Consider the following 8,141-nt stretch of genomic DNA (forward strand, 5'->3'; position numbering starts at 1 on the left):
ATGTTGCTTATTAAACAGTTGTGATTTTTTTCAGTAAACAGTAGCCCCTGCAGTTTGCCTTCTATTTCAGAGATCTGTTTATTACACTTTCTCCCTTAATCTTGTCATTTGTCAATTTCTGCTCGCACCTGAGGTGTCCATTGTGCGCTTTGCCCATCTCACCAAAACATAGGCTCCATCTAGTGGCCAGAAAGGAAATTCAGCCCATTAAATGACTGAATTAACAGTGTCCGGAGTAGGTAACAGTGCCTGGAGGAGGAAGATTGCGATCCCAACCCACTCTCTGGCTTGGTTCCTAGGGACTGATTGCAAGAAAATGTGGATACTGCAGGCTTATGTAGAAGACAGTGGGCTAGAGTTTTGGGTTAAGGTTACTCTACTGTGTCAGTGCAAGCTGTCCCGAGAGACTTAGGGTCTCCCTAAATGATGCAGACCAGCGTACTGCAACTGCATGGCAGAGCTGTTACACCTGGTGTGTCTTTTCCAGTTAGAGTTTTAAGATAATTTTACAGGACTTTCATAAATTAAAACCTCTAAAATATTTCTCTTGAGATTAGAGATTAAAAAAAAAAAAAACACGACTGATTCATTTGGAAAAACACAGCAAGATTTACCTTCCATCGCTCTGTTTAAATAGGTAGTAACACTTTAATTATCATGCTCATATCTGTCGCATTGGGCTATTCTATGTGGTTAAGATGCTCGCCAGCCAGAAATACTTACAGAGAGTAAGAATAAATAAATCCATGATTGGTGTTAGGTTCCACACTAATTTTATGTATTTCGTTTCATCTTTTATTGATATTTTCAGAATCTTTCTTGCTGAGATTACACAAAATATATAGCTGGTTATTTAGTTTTACATGTCAGTTTCCCCATGATTGCCTTTTACTGTTTTTAATTTGGAAATCATTTGTTTGGCTGAGAGAGCACTTCAACCTCCCTTCCTCCCAGACGTTCTGAACAACTTCTCAGACTATACTCATTTGTGTCCCTTTGTCTTGGCAGGTGGAAGCCCCTCTGCTTGGAATAGCAGACAATACTACCAGCTTGCCCTCTGGCAAGCTCCTTTAAGAGTTAGCTGCAATTTCACCCTCTCTCTGGCCTTGATTCTGTATGCAGGTTCGTTGCGCTGACTTGAGCACCTGTTGTCTCTTGCTATACCTGTATTTTCCCCATATTGTTTTCCCCTGACGTTGGGGAGGGGAATGGTACCTTTGTCATCTTTGAATTCCCAGGATATGGTCCGGTGCCTGGCACATAGGAGAAGCTGAAGAAATGGAAGACTTCTTAAAGGGATACCCTCCATTCACTTTGAAACACTTTTTTTGTACAACAAATTTATTTTCATCTAATCATTGCACCTCTGCCAGCCAAAACATTTTACCACACCAATTACTGCTGCATGGAACTTGAAAACAATAAAATTATTTTTAAACTCATTGTTAGACTTTTTGCACATTGAGGTAAATAAAAAAAATTAGCTCCTGGAAGGGTCATTTGTGAGTCTGGCCTTGTGTCAAGATCACCTCATCCCTGTGGATGGAGACTTTCTTCCATAAGTTCCTTATGGATATGACATAATGATTAATTCATTGGCACCGATTTATGTCTGTAGTGTGCTTTTAAACCTTTGTGGAGCTGGGCACCTGAGGAGGAGGCATCTGTAGGCTGGACTCAGCTGCCTGGTGGTCTTGGGTGTGGCCTGATGCAGAGGGTCAGGGTGCCACCTCAGAAAGCTGGGTGGGTGCTTGCACACCTGCTGTGAGTGACAGGGTGGTCCTAGGTTATTTCACAGGCCCTTCCAGCCTTCAGCTCTCAAGACACTAGACAGAGAGATGGAGTTTTTAGGGAGCCGTGGTTGGAACCAGCAGAATCACCACATATGGAAGTTGGCTTCTATTTCTTGCATTGTTTTCTTGGTGAGAGCTGTAAACTTTTGCCTTACCTCTTGTCAGGGACAGTAGCAAGGTCTTAAAGGTCTCCTATTACTTAAGCACCCTCCCCAACCCTGCTGGCTTTGGTTGCTGGTGAAGGCCTTTGACAGTCTCCTGGTGGGGCCCTTGGAGACGGTGAGGCCAGCTCCCTACCTCTGGACAGAAGACAGTTTACTTGTCTAAGTTGGTGTAAAGAGGACTCCTGAACTTAATGTAACACCTTAGAAATTATTGTTAAAAGGCCGGGCGCGGTGGCTCAAGCCTGTAATCCCAGCACTGTGGGAGGCCGAGGCGGGTGGATCACGAGGTCAAGAGATCGAGACCATCCCGGTCAACATGGTGAAACCCCGTCTCTACTAAAAGTACAAAAAATTAGCTGGGCGTGGTGGCGCGTGCCTGTAATCCCAGCAACTCAGGAGGCTGGGGCAGGAGAATTGCCTGAACCCGGGGGGCGGAGGTTGCGGTGAGCCGAGATCACGCCATTGCACTCCAGCCTGGGTAACAAGAGCGAAACTCCGTCTCAAAAAAGAAAAAAAAAAAGAGAAATTATTGTAAAAGTCTCCTCTCCTGAGGAGTGGGGTGGGATATTTCTTGAAGAAAATGTAAACATCATCATTTGAAGCCGGAATGTTAATTTCAAGAGCAGCTTGTAAAAAAGCATCTTGTGAAATTCCCATGTGAATGCTGAGCCAGGTGGATGTGAACTTACCTGGACAGCCTGCCTGCCTTTGTTCTGCTTTTCTCCATGGGGTTTGCACATGTGCAGGGCATCCTTTGAAGCCTCGTCCCCTCAAACAGTTCACCGTGTCCCTCTCTTTTCCATGTTGGAAAGGGAGCTCCAGGCCTCGGCCTGTCTGCCTGTGATTGGAATAACCCTGCTCTAACAGGGATGCTGTGATAATTAGCAATAGATAATGCATCCAAGCAGCCCAGCAGAACTGGCAAATAGAAAGCACCCAATAAATGGATGCTTTTCTCATTTTTCCTCCTCCCCATGGTGGGTGGCTCTAGTGGGCACTCTTTGGGGCCTCCAGTCCTCCCTCCCAACAACACCAGGCATTGCTGCCAGTTGAAGAGGGTCTTTTCTTTCTTTTTTTGAGGCAGAGTCTCACTCTGTTGCCAGGCCAGAGTGCAGTGACGCGATCTTGGCTCACTGCAACCTCTGCCTCCCGGGTCCAAGCTATTCTGCCTCAGCCTCCTGAGTACCTGGGACTATAGGCGTGCATCACCACACCTGGGTAATTTTTGTATTTTTAGTAGTGACGGGGTTTCACTATGTTGGCCAGGATGATCTCAATATCTTGACCTCATGATCCACTCACCTCAGCCTCCCAAAGTGCTGGGATTATAGGTGTGAGCTGCTGCGTCTGGCCTTTGTCTTTATTTTTTTGAGACAGAGTCTTGCTCTGTTGCCCAGGATAGAGTACAGTTATGCATTATCAGCTCACTACAACCTCTGCCTCCCAGGTTCAAACAGTTCTTGTGGATATAATATATAAACAATACGTTCTTAAGAAGCTGGGATCATGGGTGTGTGTCACCACACCTGGCTAATTTTATTTTTTAGTAGAAATGCGATTTTGGCATGTTGGCTAGGCTGGTCTGAAATTCCTGGCCTCAAGCAATCCGCCTACCTCAGCCTCTCATAGTGCTGGGATTACAGGGGTGAGCCACTGTGCATGGTTGAGGAGGTTGTTTTTTTTTTTTTTTTCGCACATCTACAGTGAAAGTTTGAACCCAGAAGTCTGAGTCTCAGGTCAGCCGTTGAAACCACGAAGTAACCACCTTACTTCTCTGCCTGAAGAGAAGTGTTTTTTAGATTAACTAGGCTGACTGGTTCAAGGTCTTGTCCATATCTGCCGAGGGCGAGTTGGAGGGGGAGGAGACAAAAGAGTATGGAACCCTGTTTCTGACATCTAGATCTGAGGGCCTCCAATGGTGTCTGCTTCACGGAGACCATAAGAATGATTATTTTTTTCTCAAGGAGCTTACTGTCTGGTTGGGAAAACTCAACTACTGGTGGAAAGTAACAGCCGCTATGTGTTCTGTGCTAAGTTATGGGATGCTGACCAGAGAGAAGCGTGTGGGCTGCAGGCAGTCGGGTCACGGAGCTGCAGAATGGCTTGAGAAGCTTTAAGGAGAATGTCTTGACTTTAGGGTGCCCTAAGTATTTGACTGTCAAGATCCAAGGGGGCAGCTCCCCGGGAGAGGAAGGGACCATGTGTGGTGTGGGTAGCAGTGGGCCCTAATGGAGTGGAGAAGTCATCAGAATCCAGTATGTGTGGGAAGGAACCGACTGCCGCCTAGAGAATGGGGAGCTCTGAAACCTTTGCCGCATTGCAGTGGGCCTGCTGAGAAGGATGTTCTGGGGAGGCTTCTCTGGGCTTTCGATGGAGTCAGGATTGAGGGACAGACATGGATGATCAGGGAGGGATGTGTTGTCTGTAGACCTGAGACCAGGGAAGCTGGAATGGACTGGACGTGTTGGCCTAGCCGAGGGAGGTGACTGGTGAGACAGGGGTCCTCAGTGTGAGGGACTGGGTTGCCAGAGGAGCTGTGGGCCCGGGGTGGTTTGTCAAGAAGGCAGACCCAGTAGATGGAGAGGCAGGACTCGCAAAACGGGTTGGCTGCAGGACTCGGGGCAGTAGCACAGAGGAGACACCCGGCACACCGCACACTGCCATGTCCAGGGGCTAAGACGCTGCCTTTAGGGACAGGTGGTGTCCCGTTTGCCCTGAGAGATGCGCCTGAGTGGAGCCTTCATGGCTGTAGCCCGCAGTGAATGTTAGTGTTTCCAGACAGTTGCCAACAGCTGCTGGGCAGTGTGTCAGAGCAGGAGACGTCCTGGAGGAAAGGGACTGGGGATGTTTTCTTGGAGGTTCTCCTCCCTGGAATCAAGTGTCACATGCCCAGAAGGCGAGAGAGGGTGGCCCACCTGGTTCCAGTTTGGGAACAGGATGGAGCCAACTCCTCTTTCCAGAACTGTGGGCCCCACTCTTTCAAGCTAACACTTACCCTCCCTCATGTCACTGAGGAAAGGGCTGCAGTCATCTCCAATGTCCCGAAGGTCCCTGGCCTCCACTGGCTGCCATGGCAGGGTTCCCTTCTGGCAGGGGCTTCCCCATGTGGCTGTTTCTTCTCTGAACCTTCATCCCAACACCCACCCCCTGGCACCTGCAAGGGGGACCTTGCCAGCTGCGAAACCCAAAGGGCGGCCTCCATTGCCTGTCGGACCTGAGAGCTTCCTGCACCTGCTGGGAATTGCCAATTTTTAAATGGATGGGGATTTTTTATGGGTTGAACCTCTCTGCTAATATTTTTGTATATTTTCCCTACAGTCTATATATTTTTAGGCTATTTTCTTAAGTTATCTCCAGATTCCACATATCTATTTTATATAACAAGTTCTTATGTTGTGTGTGTGACTCCCTGGGGTGTATCTGGGCCAGTCTGAGGCTCCGAGTTGCTCTTCCCTCCGGCCCTGACTCTCACTGACTCACCGATGTGATGTGCAGGCCACTTCTCACCCAGGTAGCCTCTGGCACTGCCTATCACCATGCTGACAGCTGTACGGTAGCAGCCAAGACTGCTGCTGGCTGGAGGCGGTTCTGGCTTCAACTGCAGTGTGTTGATGTGGCGAGCATGCTAGACAGACCCAAAGTTGGGTTTTCTGACCACGTGCTTGTGTCACACAGATCCCCCCCACCATCCTATAGTCTCATCTTCCTGTGTGTTCCTGGGCTTCTGGACAGCTGGGCCTGCCCGGGGAAATGCTTGCAGGTGGGAGGCCGTACAGAGACCCAGTGTGTGCCCAAGCGTCCACCGCTGCTGGGCAACTACAGGATGCCAGGGGGCGCCCAGTGACTCTGTCCTTTTATATCACAGTAGCGCTTGTGCGGACCTTCAAGTTACACTTTGGAATTGTAATACTAAAGGAAGAAATAAACTAATTTGTAGAATATTCTGCCTTGAAATTCAGTTATAGTCACTTGTGATGGGGCTCACCCCAAGGGCTTGGAGGGTGAGGCAGGGCTTACTGGTGTTGGGGAACAAGGAGGGCTCTCTGACCTTCCAGCTTCTGGGTGTCCCTGCCCAGGGGTGTATCAGGATGGCTTTGCCAGCAGGGGAAGCCTTGGGAGGCCCCAAGGACCTTGGCCAAGCTGCAGGTGTGGGCTGGGGGCACCGAGGTGGGAAAGCTGGGAGCTGGAGACTCCCTGTGTCCAGATAATCCCCCCTTCCAGCCACAAAGAACAGGCACCCCGCCGGGCGTGGTGGCTCACGCCTGTAATCCCAGCACTGTGGGAGGCCGAGGCAGGTGGATCACGAGGTCAAGAGATCGAGACAATCCTGGTCAACATGGTGAAACCCCGTCTCTACTAAAACTACAAAAAATCAGCTGGGCATGGTGGCGCGTGCCTGTAATCCCAGCTACTCAGGAGGCTGAGGCAGGAGAATTGCCTGAACCCAGGAGGTGGAGGTTACGGTGAGCCGAGATCGCGCCATTGCACTCCAGCCTGCGTAACAAGAGCGAAACTCCGTCTCAAAAAAAAAAAAAAAAAGAACAGGCACCCCTCCTTCCGCCAGCTGTGCCATGCCCTGCCTGAGTCACAGGCTTGTCTCCTGCCCGGACTGACAGCTCAGACCCAGCTGCCACTGGGGACACCCCCAGCCATCAGTGGAAAACACCAAACAATGATTAAGACCAAATGTCTTCCCAAGGCGGGTGGTTCCAGCAAGGATTCCCAGACAGAGCAGGCCAAGGTCTGGCAGCCTTTTCTCTTCTGGAGACAGATTCAGCGAGGCTGTGGGTTCCTGGAGTCACACAGCGTGGCAGTGGTGACAGAGCTGGGCCTGGGACTGGCTCAGTGTGTGGGCCAGGAGCAAGTCAACAGCTCTGCTCCCCACCCCTTGGAAGGGGTTGGCACCAGGGGCAATTCTAAGACCTGGGAAGCCATGGCTCAGAGCACGGGTCCCCATGGTCTCTTTGGGCCAGCCAGGCTGCTGCAGACACAAACAGGAAGCACATCTGACGCTCCTCCACCCTCGGGCTGTGCAGCGGGGCTGGGACTCACGCTAGCTTGCCGAGTGACGTGCTTTCCTGCGTGACCTCTGGCAGGCTGCCCTCTCTGTGCAAAGCCACTACTGGGACATGCTCAGGGTGGCCTAGAGATTGGAAGTGAGCAGTCAGGGCCAAGGATGGCCTCTGTCACCAGGGCATGTGGCCTTGGGCCAGTTACTTCCTCTCAGAGCCTCGGGCTCCTCCTCTGAGGATGGGGCTGTTGGTGTGAAATGAGGTGAGCACGTGGAGTTGGGAGCAGCAGGGCACACACGCGCAGGCAGCCGCCCTGGCCACGCTCCCTCCATCGCTTCCAAGTCCTGGGACAGATGCTCATCACTAAGGGGTTCAGCCTCTGATACTGTTTCTTGGACTCAGTCCCTACGGAGTGTTTTTCAGTGGCGTCCCTTCTGTCCCCAGCATACATTCAGCCAAGCAGCCATGGCTGCCACATGCAGGCTCCAGGGTCCCACTCGCCTTTTGTCCGGGGATGCCATATGTGGGAGAGTAGAATGTGAGTGGTAGTCCCGGTAGGCTGCAGGGTGACCTCTCTGAACCTTAGTGCCCCCCACCTGGGAAGAGGCATTATACCTTCCAGGGAGAGGGCTAAGGAGGAAATTGTCAGTGTTGAGTCCAAGGCTCACAGCCAGAGGACAGGTGGGATCCAGGGCTGGGCCTGGGAGGACAGTGTGTGCCCCCTCCCCAGGTTCCTCACCTCTGGCCAGGCCAGGACCATCTTCAAAGCACTTTCATGCCCATCTGTTCCCTGCTGTGGGCACCACATTCTCCATGGGACTAGATTTTAGGGGAGGAGAAGGGGCTGTGGGTAGGCAGATGCCAGGTTGCTAGACCACAGATCAGCATGGTAGGAACCTGGCGCTGGGGCTGGTGGTGGGGAAGGGACCGCCCTGAGACAGTGACAATTAGCCCAGCCCCGTCTCTGGGCACAGATAAAGGGACACAGAAGTGCACAGCTGGCCAGCCTGCTCTTCCCCCTCTCTGCCTGTTTTTTGCAGAAGAGTCAACAGATACACCAGAGAGGGCCAGTGAGTTGCCCACAGGGGCCCCAGCCCCCATCACTCCAGGGGGCAGTCCCTGCAAGTAACACAGTGGGCAGGTCTCTGAGGACCTCAGAGTGGGTCTCCAGG

The sequence above is a fragment of the Sapajus apella genome, unplaced genomic scaffold (genome assembly GCF_009761245.1).
Source record: "Sapajus apella isolate SASKATOON/1434 unplaced genomic scaffold, GSC_monkey_1.0 scaffold232, whole genome shotgun sequence".
Taxonomy (NCBI): Eukaryota; Metazoa; Chordata; class Mammalia; order Primates; family Cebidae; genus Sapajus; species Sapajus apella.